Below are 13,971 nucleotides of genomic sequence, written 5' to 3'. Positions count from 1 at the left end.
AAAAGATTTTTCATCTTTTTTCAAGATAAAAGGCATTGCACTATATTCCAAAAAGGTCATTTATATAAATGCAAAATATAATCAACAAGGACAAGAGAACATGGCTGAAATTTTATGTACCAAATAACACTGCAGCATAATTATTAGAAATACAAGGATCAGGACTTCCCTGGCGGTCCAGTGGTTAAGACTCCGTGCTTCCACTGCAGGGGACATGGGTTCAATCCCTGGTGGGGGGAACCAAGATCCCACATGCCGTGAGGCGCAGCCAAAAAAAAAAGAATACAAGGATCAAATTGAGTAGAAAACAAATACAGTGGGAAACAAACACTATCTCAATCCCAGAAAGATCAAGTAAACAAAAAAATTTTAAAGACATAGAAAATTTAAATCTTTGAACTATTAAGGTAATATAAACTAGATATAATAAAATTTGTATTCTTCAAAAGGTAACTTGTACCACTAGAAGCAGTTTCAACAATCTCCCCAGCTGATTAAATCTACTCTAGTAAAATGATATTAGCCTAATTGAGGGTTACCCATTAGCTCATGTACAGATAAATGTTTGTTGGTTTTTTAATTCACATTCAAGTAACTGGAGATAAAAATCTAATGGACTAAGTACAAAAAGGTATAAAACTTTCCCATCAGGAAGAGAAACTGTTATTTATGCTAACTTACTCTGCTAATTTGCCAAAGAGTAAGATGTGATATATGTGTTTCACATTCTAGGAATACCAGATTGTTAGCTACCACCTACATAAGAGCTTATATAAAAACATCTCAAGTACCTAAGAGTGTCTGCCACATGGTAAACACCAAATATGTACTGAATTAACAAAATTAAAAATCACTGAACACTTGGGGCAATAAACACATCAGAGCTACAATCACAGACTATTTAAAATGTAAAAATGAGAATACTACATATCAAAATCTTGCTGGTTTTGTTCCACAATATCTTTACAGTAATATTATTGTGCAAACGGCCACAATCTGAAAGTGTCAACTGAAAAACTATTAAAACTAATAATAGATTTCAAAAAAATAACATCTTTTAGGACACTAAGTACAAAAAATAGTGCTAGTCATTATTATTATGATATTTCTCTACTTTCACACATTTCGTAATGTTTTACTTTATATATTGACACTCTCAGCCTACCTTTTTATAATAAGTGCCAAATGCAGTAATTTATATCCACAGGGCAAAGATTATTTCCTATTCTTCTATGGTGACATCATCTGCCCCAGAGGAAAAGGGTCAGATTTCCTCTGCAGCAGTGCCCATCAGGTAAAATCCCTACCCTCACCACTATCAAGGACAGGTGTATGGTCCCATCCAAAGGCTTCCTTGGCCAACCAGGTAGTGGGAAAGTGAGTGGGCCTCCCTCGCCAGGGACCCTGAGTCTCTGGAAAGAAATTGAACCAGCCTCAGGATTTTCCTCAGCCTAAAAGCAGTATCTGGCTGTTATCTAGAGATTTCACACTTTCTTAGCTATGTATAAATAGAATATATTCACCCTACACGCGCACATAAATCAATCATGTTACTATTAGACATTTAATCTTTAAACTTTTTCTGAAATATATTCTCTGTGAAGATAGGAGATAATCAGTATTGTTTTTATTATTAAGCAAGCCTGCCAGACATAAAATACATTAATTCAATAGCTTTCTTTTAGGCCAGCTGTATCTCATTACTCTACGTCAAAAAGGAGGTGGGAGGACTTCCTTGGTGGCACAGTGGTTAAGAATCCGCCTGCCAATGCAGCGGACACGGGTTCAAGCCCTGGTCCAGGAAGATCCCACATGCCACGGAGCAACTAAGCCCGTGCGCCACAACTACTGAGCCTGCGCTCTAGAGCTCGCAAGCCACAACTACTGAGCCCACGTGCCACAACTACTGAAGCCCACGTGCCTAGAGCCCGTGCTCCACAGCAAGAGAAGCCACCGCAATGAGAAGCCCACGCACCGCAACAAAGAGTAGCCCCTGCTCACCGCAACTAGAGAAAGCCCGTGTGTAGCAATGAAGACCCAATGCAGCCAAAAATAAATAAATAAATAAAAATTAAAAAAAAAAAAAAGGTGGGAGGAACCCATTCATGAGAGTCAATAAAATAAGTGTCTAAGAATAAACTTCTTAAATATACAGACTTACAAAAAATACTAGTAAACTCTACTGAGGCCAAAAAACTCCAACAAATAGAGACAACGGTGCAGGATAGTAAAATTCAGAAAACAAACCATTAGGTTACTACATAGTGTAAAGATGCCAGTTTCTCCAAGTTGATTTACAGGTGCAGTCGAATTACATCAAAATTTTAAAAAGAAGTTCTTGTGAAACTTAACAAAATAATCTAAACTTTAGGATGGTGGTTAAGGGCATGAGCTCTAAAGCCAGAAGACTGCCTGGGTTTGAATTCTGGTCCCTCAGCTTAATGTAATCTCAAACTAAGTATTAAACCTTTCAGCATCTCAATTTTTGTGTCTCTCAAATCGTGATACAACACCAACATCATTGGGTTGTTACAAAGACTGAATGTGCCAATACATGCATTAAAAAACAAACAAACAAACAAAACTTGGCCCACATTATGCACTCAGTAAATATAAAGTGGAATCAACTGATTCACTTTGCTGTACAGCAGAAACTAACACAACATTGTAAATCAACTATACTCCAATAAAAATTAATTTTAAAAAAATATTTGGGAGGAAATATGGGGGGAAATAATCAAGAAAATGTGGGTAAGCAGGGAAGGTATATTACCACATAGTAGAAGATAGATAAATTAAAATTATGTAATACTGGTATAAGAAATCACAGGTAAATCAAAGAAACAGAATAGAGAATTCAAGAGCCTACCAGTATAAGTAAGAATCTGGCATAGGATTAAAGTGGCATGTTACAAACCATTGGTGAAAGGACAAGTTTATTCAAAACATTAGTGGAAAGAGGAATTATTCAATAGGAGGTGATGGGACAACTACTAGAGAAAAAATTAAATTTGATCCCTACCTAAAATCAAACTCCAAATAAATGTTAAAAAGATTCTGGTTCAACAAATTAACATGACTAGGTAAAAAAAAAAACTACGACTATTTCTGATATCAGGGTGGGAAAGACTAAGCACAATACAAAGGAAGAAGTTATAAAGAAAAAGACTGATAAACTTAAGTTCATAAAAATTTAAGACTTCTACATATCAAATAATCTGAGCAAAATTTAAAGGCAAAAGTTTGGAACATGACAAAATGGTATTATCCTAAATATATAACAAGCTGTTAGAAATAAATAAGAAAAAGATGAATACTCCAATAAAAAATGAAAGAGTACATAAAAAGACAAATGACCAATGAATATATTATTTAATGTATTTTAGCATCCATTCTATCTCTTCCCCAACTGTATAGCAGCTGTATCCCTAGCCTCTGGAGGAGGGAGGTAAGCATGCAGGGGGTGGATGGAGGTGGCAGTCTCTAATGAACACTAGGCCAATTAACTTAATACCTTTTACTTGAACACTTTGTTCCAAGAGGGGTGCTAAGTCTTTAGTCAATTACCAGGGCATTTTCCTGACAATGGTTCAGGAAAGAATATAAAAACTTAACTGTCTCATCACATTGAATCCATAAGAGAATGTACTAGAGAAGAAAAAGAAGTTGTCCTCCCTCTGGACAGTACGGCCATACAGACATGAGGCTTATCAGAGATCTCAGGTGTCAGGGAAAGGGTAAGGAATGGTTCTAGAAGAAGTGAAAAAGTTTTTACTCCACTAGAAGCTAAAGAACTTGAAGAGACATGCTTTGCAGTTAACGAGATAATTCCATTTTAGTTTGGATCAAAAATAACAGTAAAGGGCTTCCCTAGTGGCGCAGTGGTTGAGAATCTGTCTGCTAATGCAGGGGACACGGGTTTGAGCCCTGGTCTAGGAAGATCCCACATGCCGCGGAGCAACTGGGCCCGTGAGCCACAACTACTGAGCCTGCACGTCTGGAGCCTGTGCTCCGCAACAAGAGAGGCCGCGATAGTGAAAGGCCCGCGCACCGCGATGAAGAGCGGCCCCCGCACCGCGATGAAGAGTGGCCCCCGCTTGCCGCAACTAGAGAAAGCCCTCGCACGAAACGAAGACCCAACACAGCCAAAAATAAATAAATAAATAAAGTAGCTATTTAAAAAAAAAAAAAAACAGTAAACTGGAAAACAACACAAAATATTGTTCAAAGAACCAGTTACTAAGACATATAATAGGCTAGACAAATATAGTAAAGCTAAATTCTATACCTATTGTTGACCTCTATCTACTTATATTAAAAAGTTACATAAACACATATTTTTATTGTCTAGGGAAAGTAAATGTGCTAGAAAATTATATTGCCTGGTACAAATCTTACTGAAATTGTTCAGATAGAAAGAGAGGTAAAGCTTCTCTAGGAAGAAAAATGATCATCTTTAGCTGGTCTATAAAAAATAATGTTTATATTAAAACTTAACTATTCATGCAGGAGGAAGGAGTGAATAATTAAGTTATGAAACAAATGCTCCATGTCAAAAAATAACAATCATTCAGCTTTACAACAAAGTCATCCAAAATGACATTGTTTTCATCTTCTCTTATTCTGAAATAGAATAAAAATGAAATTAACACAGGAATAAATGTTTGAGGACTTCTTGAAGCTGATAAAAGTTTTCCCTCAAGAAGATCCAGCTATTAGAATTTACTGACTACCAGTGACTAATGTGAAAAAAACAGATGATCAACCACTCTAAACTGAAACAAAGCACAACTCCAAAGAACTTAACAGTCAGAGATAAGCTCAAAGACAAAACAGGTTTTCCTTAAGGTAGAAAAGAAAATCAAAGGTAAGTTCATCAAAATATGATAAAAGATGTCTTTCTTTAAAATGTATACTCTACCTGGAATTAGATAATGGTGCACAACCTTGTAAATATACTAAAAACCACTCAACTGTACACTTTCAAATGGTGAACTATATCTCAAAAACAAAAAATCAGTGTCTGACACTTATATGCAAAATCTTCCAACAAGATATGGAAAATATATGTAAATGATGTTACTCATCATAAATTTTGTGTTTAGCAAGAATCTACTATTAAGTTGTAGCTTCTATATGTTCCAAGATTTCTCTTCTCAAAAAAAAAGGGGGGGGGAGGGCACAAGTACATATTTTGTCTCCCCAATAAGCTACAAGATTTGAGTATCTGAATGGACGTGTAAATCCTTTGTTAACGTTCTCCATAAACAGTCTCTATGTGAGAGAACCTTGTCAGAGCTTGCTATAGTTTCAGTTTAGAGTGGTTGGTCACTAGTTTTTTTTCACATTAGTCACTGACGCTCAGTAAATTCTAATAGCTGGAGCCTCTACTGTGGGAAAAATGCTCATGTCTTTGCAGACCTAAGCTGGGAGTTGGGCTGCCTGATCCCACTGACAGCTACAGCTATGTTCATACAATAAAGAATGTGACAATAAAGAAGAGACACCTGCCACTTCTGATGAGGAGCTCTGTGTTCTAAGCAAGACAAGTTCTAGGTTGTCTACCTCAGACAGATAACTGTCACTTCTCTAAAGCCTCTAGAGCCTAGAAACAACCCCATACGAGTAGGATTTCTCTTTTCCAGGACACAAAGGGCAGAAGGCAGCTAGGGGAAGTCAGAATGGCATCTCTTTATCCTGAGTCCAAAGTGATGCTGCTTTTACCTCTGTTCTACAAAAATAAATAAGAGAACCCCCCAAAAGTATAATCTAATATACCTAATTTGTATTTCATATGAAAATATTATAAATAAGTAAATATTAAACTGTTCATTATAAAGGTTTATTTTTATAGAAAAAGTATAATTGACTTCACTGTAGACTAAGTACTCAATTCAGACAGCCATCAGTGTCAGGGAAAAATCTAGCCAGCTGGCTCACGTTTCCAACCCAAGAAAATACAACTGACCTGAATTACAGGCATCACGCCTATGATAATTACCATTTACTGAGTATCTGTGTATTTATAATACTTCCAAAAACTCTACAAGGTAGCTATTATCCTCGCTTTATAGATATGAAAACAGGAAAAGAATAGTTGTTAAGTAATTTGCCCAAGGACACAGTGTTAGTATATAGCTGAGGCAAAACTCAAAACCAACTCAACCAGACCCCAAAGATTCTGTTTTTTCCACTATGAAATGACACCTCTCAAAAGAAATATATACAATAATAACATCTAACATTTATTGAGTGCTTATTTTGTACTATGCACTTTACATTCCATTTCATGTAACCCTCACAATATAAGATAGAGCTAACATTAATCCATTTTTATAAATGAAGAAACAACAGAACGCTAAATGATTTACCCAAGGTCACAAGACTAGTATGGCAGTTGAACAGAGAGACCACACTCTTAACCACTACACACACACACACACACACACACACACACACACACACACACACACAGGCATGCGCACACTGCCACTCATTAAGCTCATTAGCTAGCAGGCACTGTGCTATATACTTTTCTTTCTCTTTCTCACATAATCCCTCCAAGAACAACTAAACAACCTCTAGGTTTTTAAAAGTTCAGCAACTATTATTCCTCAACTAAAACAGCCCTTTACTTTGCCATTTCAATGAATTTTAAGTGGTAAGTTTAAGAGAAAAAGTAGCCTAAATCCAGAAGACAAATTTAGAAAGTCCTCAATACATTAAAAATAAATTTTTACTATGCTACCACAATTTTATCAATTGTACAATCTTCCTTCATCCTCAACTACAAACACATTCTAAATCTGCATGATTAACTCTGCTTTTTCTTTAGTTAACATACAGTCAGAAGCTGATAGTTATTATTAGCATTTACCATTTTACTATTTGTCAGTTGCTTTGCCAGGAGCTTTATATTTGTTAATTAATTTGTTAATTGGGATTAAAAAGGAATTAAGTAACTCACCCAGGAAATACACAACCAGTTAGCAATGGAAATGAGATGTAAACTCAGGTCTACTCCAAAATACCACTCTCAAATTATGCCATGCCTTAAAATCTAGGGAATTTATTAAGAGAGATGTATCTAGGTTGAAGAAAGGGGGGAGCAGGGCAGAGCGATCCTATATTTTACAGTAGGAATAACCTTGGAAATCAGAAACTAGTCACTACATCTTTGAATTATTTAAGAAACATTTAAATGATCAATTGGTTAACAACAATGAAAAAGTACAAGAACATGCAACACTGGATAAAAACTACAAATTTCTATAAATGGTCATGTCTTTCCAACTTTGAGAAAATGGAACCACCAGAATATGTCATAATTTCTGAAAACAACCCCCCAAAATGGAAGAAAAATAATTAAGTACTTGCGTAAAAGATGCCAAAGAATCTTTTTTTAATGTGCATGACATGGATTCATTAATCCAAACATTTACTGGAAGTCCATTATATACTTAATACTATTAGCTGGAGGATGAATCAAACCTGTGGGCTCTTTTAGACCCTAATACCTATAACAGCATACAGGGTCCCTGAAGCTTCTCCAATTGCCACATATGCTTTGGGGATTATTTGATCTCTTTAAAAATAAAGGAAAACAAAAATTTCAGCACTTCCAAACAATTCTCCCCTACTCCCCCAAAATATTATTTAGACTCTTAGAGCAAACTATTTATCTAAGCCAGTTATTGAACTTGACACAAAATCAAAATGAGAATATTTCAAAACATAAGAATTAAAGGGACAGCACTAGTTCTATGTAACAGGTTCACAAATGGAAGCATTCATCTAGAGGAGTTTAAACAGCCCCTCTTAATACTGGCTCCTTAAATCACATTGCAAGTCACAAAGCCCGCAGCTTCTATGTAAGCTTAACATAAACAAAACAAAAATCAGTCTTATCTGAATTCAAATACTCCAGGCTTTCACTACTTCAATCATCAGGATAACAATTTTTAACTCTGTACTGATTTTTACAAACATAAGATGGAACAAAAAAATAAAAGAAAGTTCTAGTTAATTATACTGAGCGATATTTCTATGCCAAAACCAAATCCCACCAAGAAGTTATAAAATACTTTAGGTTATAGGTTAAAGCTGGTGAGTAAAGTGATCTAACTGGTTCCCAAAGTCTGACTATTGTTACATTTTAAAGCCATGGTCAAAACTTCAAATATAAAAAAGCACTCCAGGACTTCCCTGGTGGCACAGTGGTTAAGAATCCACCTGCCAATGCAGGGGACACGGGTTCGAGCCCTGGTCCAGGAAGATCCCACATGCCTCATAGCAACTAAGCCTGTGCACCACAACTACTGGGCCCACATGCTGCATCTACTGAAGCCCGCCACCGCAGTGAGAAGTCCGTGCACTGCAACGAAGAGTAGCCTCCGCTTACCGCAACTAGAGAAAACCTGCGCCCAGCAACGGAGACCCAATAAACGCAGCCAATAAATAAATAAATAAATAAATTTTTAAAAGCATTCATTCTAAAAGCTTGGAGCAAATACAAATGTACAAAATGTTCAGCCTAATTCTATCAATTAATAAGTTAAAAGCTGGTATAGATCCTCCAACATGACAGTCTCACTTATTTAGTTAAGTTGGAAAGATAAACTCTGGCTGTCCCAAGGATTTTTTTTTAATTTTTATTTATTCATTTATTTATTTATTCATTCATTTATGGCTGTGTTGGGTCTTCGTTTCTGTGCGAGGGCTTTCTCTAGTTGTGGCAAGTGGGGGCCACTCTTCATCGCGGTGCGCGGGCCTCTCACAGTAGCGGCCTCTCTTGTTGCGGACCACAGGCTCCAGGCGCGCAGGCTCAGCAATTGTGGCTCACGGGCCTAGTCGCTCCGCGGCATGTGGGATCCTCCCAGACCAGGGCTCGAACCTGTGTCCCCTGCATTGGCAGGCAGATTCTCAACCACTGCGCCACGAGGGAGGCCCCCCAAGGATTTTTATTTTACTACATTGTTGGGAAATTTGAGTTCAGTTTAACCAAAGGTATTTTCTTTTAACCTAGTTAAGTCACAGCTGAGATAACAGTGAAATAAACAAGTATTCTTACCATAAAAAACATAGCCTAGGTTATAAATACAAAATACAAATTGACTATTCCTAAAGGGTATGAATAGGCCCAGACAGTAAATATATAGTCATAAACACAGTAATGCTACTTTATACAAGCAATCCCTTCTTGATTCCCAAAGTTTATACTTGGGAATTTAACAACTGTAAACCAATACCCAAGCACAAAGTAAGAAGTCAAAGGTCCCCCCAACCCCACTTAAATTCTCCAGCTTATCTTTTTAACATACAGCTAAATGTTATTTGTTGTACTTTTTCCCTAAAGGTAAAAAAAAAAAAAAAAAAATGAGGCAGGAATTCTCTCCTGCTTCTGAACAAAGGAATTCCAATAAAAACTCATATATATGATATCAAAATTACCACCTCTAAACCAAGTTCTACAAATGGGAAATTGTTTCCAAGAAAAAGCAGCAAAGAAACCAGAGTAGTTAGCTTGACATCTGAACTTCACTTCCCCCGCTCCCCCAAATATCAGCAAATAACTTTCCTCCCACTAGTCAAAGCCTGCCTCAGGGCCTTAAGTTAAATTCTGTCTCTGACTTTATTTTTTATTTATATATGTCATTTAAGTAATATGTTCTTAATATGCTAAATATCACTAGTCTTTCATAATAGCCCTAGCACACAACTTCAATAACACTTGATATTATGACAAAACAGAAGATGAAAGTTTAAAAAATGAAAGGATGGGACCTTTTACAACTTGTCATAGTCTTGTCAAAATACATCAAACTTCTGTAAGCCAAGAACATATTTCAATGTGTTCTATCAAGAGAATGATGAAAATAGACAGTTGGAGAAACACAGAAATGAAACTCATATTTGATATATACAGAAATAAAACTCAAATACTACATCTGAAGTAAATTCTAATCGATTTATTATGTTTTAGATATAGCTACCTAGTAACAGTACATTGTGCTTTGGGAGAAAAAAATTCTCAATATCCTCCTTGCTTCACAAAAGTACAAGAGTATTCCAAACCCCAGGTCACAAAGAGATGTATTTACACATGTTGTACAAAGTTCATGTGTGCCCTAACAATAAGAAAAGGAGTGGCCAGAGAGTAAGGCTATCTGGGCAGTGACAATATCCACGAGCATCACAGTAGACCAAGGCTGGCTTCTATGAAAATGTGTTCATCTAAATGCAGTTAAAGGCATGTTCCCACAGCCTAAATACTAACTTCTGGTACCCATCTCTTCACTTTCTGGCTTCTAACCAGTAACGCTTAGAAATCCCCTGGGGGAACTGCTGTCCTTTCAGTTCAGTTCCATTATGAAGTATTTTCTACCTTTCAAATGCCAAAATTTTAGATTAGCATACTTCATAATGCAGAGTAACTTCTGCAAAATAAATTCTTTAAATAAAATGTCTTAACCAGTGAAAGAAACAGAGAAAGAGAAAGAGAGAGAGGGAAAGGGAGGGAGGGAGGGAAGGAAGAAGGGAGGAAGGGGGGAAGGGAAAGGTTTAATGCAGACAATTTAGGAAACTCAGCAAAGCCATGTCTTAAATGGCTTTCTTCATGTACATTTTTTAAACTAAATCAGTAAATAGTAACTGGTCTCAGAAGAGCTCCAGACTTCTTTATCCAAAGAACAACATAATTTAGTACCCGGAATCCCAGCCCTTGTTACAGTTTCTAACATCAAACAGATTGTATACAACTAAACCTATGTTTTAACCTTATTTCGTTCCATAGATAAAGGGACTATTTACCCTGTTACACATATTCAAATCTTAATGAAGTACTTTAGGATCTCCCTTAATCTGAGTATCTGAGTAAACAAATGTACAGCAAGAGGCCAGTCAAGAAATATTTAGTAAACAAAAATTATGTGCAAGGCATTCACATAAAGTTTAAAGCAGGTCAGTGCTTTTGGGATGTGTTGCCACACACTGATATAAATAATACCTTTCTTTCAAAATATCAACATGTTGGCTCAAACAAATTAAAGCTCCTATTTCAAATGACACAAGACAGTTAAGATAAAGAGGTGTTCACTAATGCATGGTTGACCCATATGCTCCCTTCCCCCAAAATGTGGAGAATATTATTGAGTTTCATTCTGACAAGAAAATGAAAACTTATACCTGGTGGTCTGTATAATATTCATACAGTCAAGTTTGCAATATAAGGGAACATCAGCATAAAAACAACTGTAGCCTTTGCTTTCATGAAATGAATAGGTCAAAGAAGCAATATTAATTTGAAGGCATACATGTATTCTATTAATAATACAATTTAGAATGTAACAAGTATCACATACTATGTGTTTAATGTGGCAGTTGTCATTTTTAAAGATTTAAACATTCAAGGTCTAGTTTGTTGAGAATAAATAACAGTTATTTTATTACTATTATTTACTAAATGCTTACTATGAACCAAACAGTATTGGGTATTTTAGTTATCTTTTATCTTTTTTTTTTTTTTTTAATTTTTTTTTTAACTTTGGGTTTATTTATTTATTTATTTTTATGGCTGTGTTGGGTCTTTGTTTCTGTGTGAGGGCTTTCTCTAGTTGCGGCAAGTGGGGGCCATTCTTCATCGCGGTGCGCGGGCCTCTCACTATCGCGGCCTCTCTTGTTGCGGAGCACAGGCTCCAGACGCGCAGGCTCAGTAATTGTGGCTCACGGGCCCAGTTGCTCCACGGCATGTGGGATCTTCCCAGACCAGGGCTCGAACCCGTATTCTCTGCATTGGCAGGCAGATTCTCAACCACTGCGCCACCAGGGAAGCCCTATCTTTTATCTTTTATTTACATTTTATTTACATTCACAACAATCACTGAACTAACTGTATTCTCACCTTACAAATGAAGGAATATTCAAAAGATTAAATAATTTGTTCTAGTTAATACAGCTAATTAAATACAGAGTCCAGAGTCAGAGCAACCAAATCAATCTCACTTTACAGCAGTCTGTTTCCTACAAGGACTGCCCACTGGTTGGGTGCCTGGCGGTGATCAGGGAAGGGACCAGGTTAAATGGCTGAAAACACGCCTGCCTACTTCCCTGACCAAAGTTTCCATCTGAATGAACTCTGGCTGTGGCAGGTTTTCACTGCACTGAAAAAACAAAAACAAAAAAACCCTACTCTTCTGTTCTCTTACTTCTGTGGGGGGTGGGGGGGGGGGCTTTCCCTTCTTGCTAGGAAGAATGCAATACTGGAATCCTTACTACATTTCCCAACCCATCCTTACTAGTACTAAAGCTCAACACTTGTATTTTGTCCCACATTTGGCTCCTTTTTTCTGTTCTCAATGAGTTAAGAACCTGGAAAGGTGGAGAAGTGACTTCATCAGACCCTTCTGAAACTCCAACTGACATGTACAGCAGAATTAGAGAAATAGAGGAGGTTAGAGATCAAGCAGCTGTCATTAATGAAACACACTAACAACATCAAGAGATCCACAGGGAGGAGTATTATCATCTACAAAATAAGCCAGTAACATAATTCCTTTTGATGTTTAACTACAAAGTTTCAAAGATAATCTATTTTTGAATATGCACTACTCAATCTATGAAATATTCAGACCATTTGGTCCAATACTCTGACCACTTTGGAAAAAAGTAAGTCGACACCACTAGCTTTGTTGCTGCTATGAAATTGGACTTTTTTTTTTTAATTTTTTAATTTATTATTTATTTATTATTTTTATTTTTGGCTGTGTTGGGTCTTCATTTCTGTGCAAGGGCTTTCTCCAGTTGCGGCAAGCGGGGACCACTCTTCATCGCGGTGCGCGGGCCTCTCACTGTCGCGGCCTCTCTTGTTGCGGAGCACAGGCTCCAGACGCTCAGGCTCAGTAGTTGTGGCTCATGGGCCCAGTTGCTCCGTGGCATGTGGGATCTTCCCAGACCAGGGCTCGAACCCGTGTCCCCTGCACTGGCAGGCAGACTCTCAACCACTGTGCCACCAGGGAAGCCCTGAAATTGGACTTTTATCAATGCACTCAGTCCTACATTCTAAACACAAACTTTATAGTCTGGCCCATCTTCTTTCCCTTTATTAATATACTCGCCTTCCTAGACTTTTGCTAACTTTGATGCGCCAAATCTGATCCTTTCCTTGTATATTGAATGCTCCTGACTTGGCTTTTCTCTGCTATTCCAGGAACATCCCTGCTTATGCCCCAAACATCTTGTAGTATTGTTCACTATTCACTGGCTCATAAAGACCTGCAGGGCAGTAAGCAAAATGATCATGGCATACCAAGCAATTACAAGACCAGAGTAAAGAAAAGGAGAAAGAAAGCAACAGGAATGTGGGAGGGAAAGGAGGAAGAAGAATGCAATGTTCCATGATTTGACTGATCAATCTGTTTTTTCTCAACCAGTATACATATACCCCCAGGCACAAACTGAGACATGCTGGGGATACACCAAGACAATGAAGGTGTCTCAAACGCAGTGTCAGCTTTCTTCATTCACCCCAGTTTTCCAAAATTAAGAAACCAGCAGGAATTGATTTTTTCTTTTCTGGCAGTAAAATATTACTATATTTACATAATCAGTATGCAACAGAATGTAACATTCACATGAATTCTTAAGATAAAACAGAGATTTAAGAAATTTTCAAGCTGCTCAGAGGCATATTCTAAACTTCCAACTTACTCTCCTCTGCCTTTGACGTTCTTTGCAGGTAGCTTAAGAAGCCCTATTTTATACAAATTTGGGAGGGTAAAACCCCAACAGTTGGATTTTTCTGGCTAACAAATCTGAAAATTTCTCCAACCCTTCCAGAAAGAGTAGATCACTTCCTCTACAGTGCTTCTACAACATTCTACATTAATTTATATTCCTACTTTAGCATTTATCATACCACATAATGATTTATGTGTCTATCTCATCAATTACAACTAATTCCTCCCAGACAGCAAC

At 37.1% G+C, this 13,971-nt stretch overlaps 1 protein-coding gene across 4 annotated transcripts in view; it reads right to left on the bottom strand.

Moving 5' to 3' along the window:
• Positions 1-13,971, bottom strand: part of RABGAP1L (RAB GTPase activating protein 1 like) — a 706,627-nt gene that overhangs the window by 655,829 nt on the left and 36,827 nt on the right. The gene's annotated exons all lie outside the window — the stretch shown is intronic.

The sequence above is a fragment of the Balaenoptera acutorostrata genome, chromosome 1 (assembly GCF_949987535.1).
Source record: "Balaenoptera acutorostrata chromosome 1, mBalAcu1.1, whole genome shotgun sequence".
NCBI lineage: Eukaryota > Metazoa > Chordata > Mammalia > Artiodactyla > Balaenopteridae > Balaenoptera > Balaenoptera acutorostrata.
This window is presented reverse-complemented; position numbering and strand designations above follow the sequence as displayed.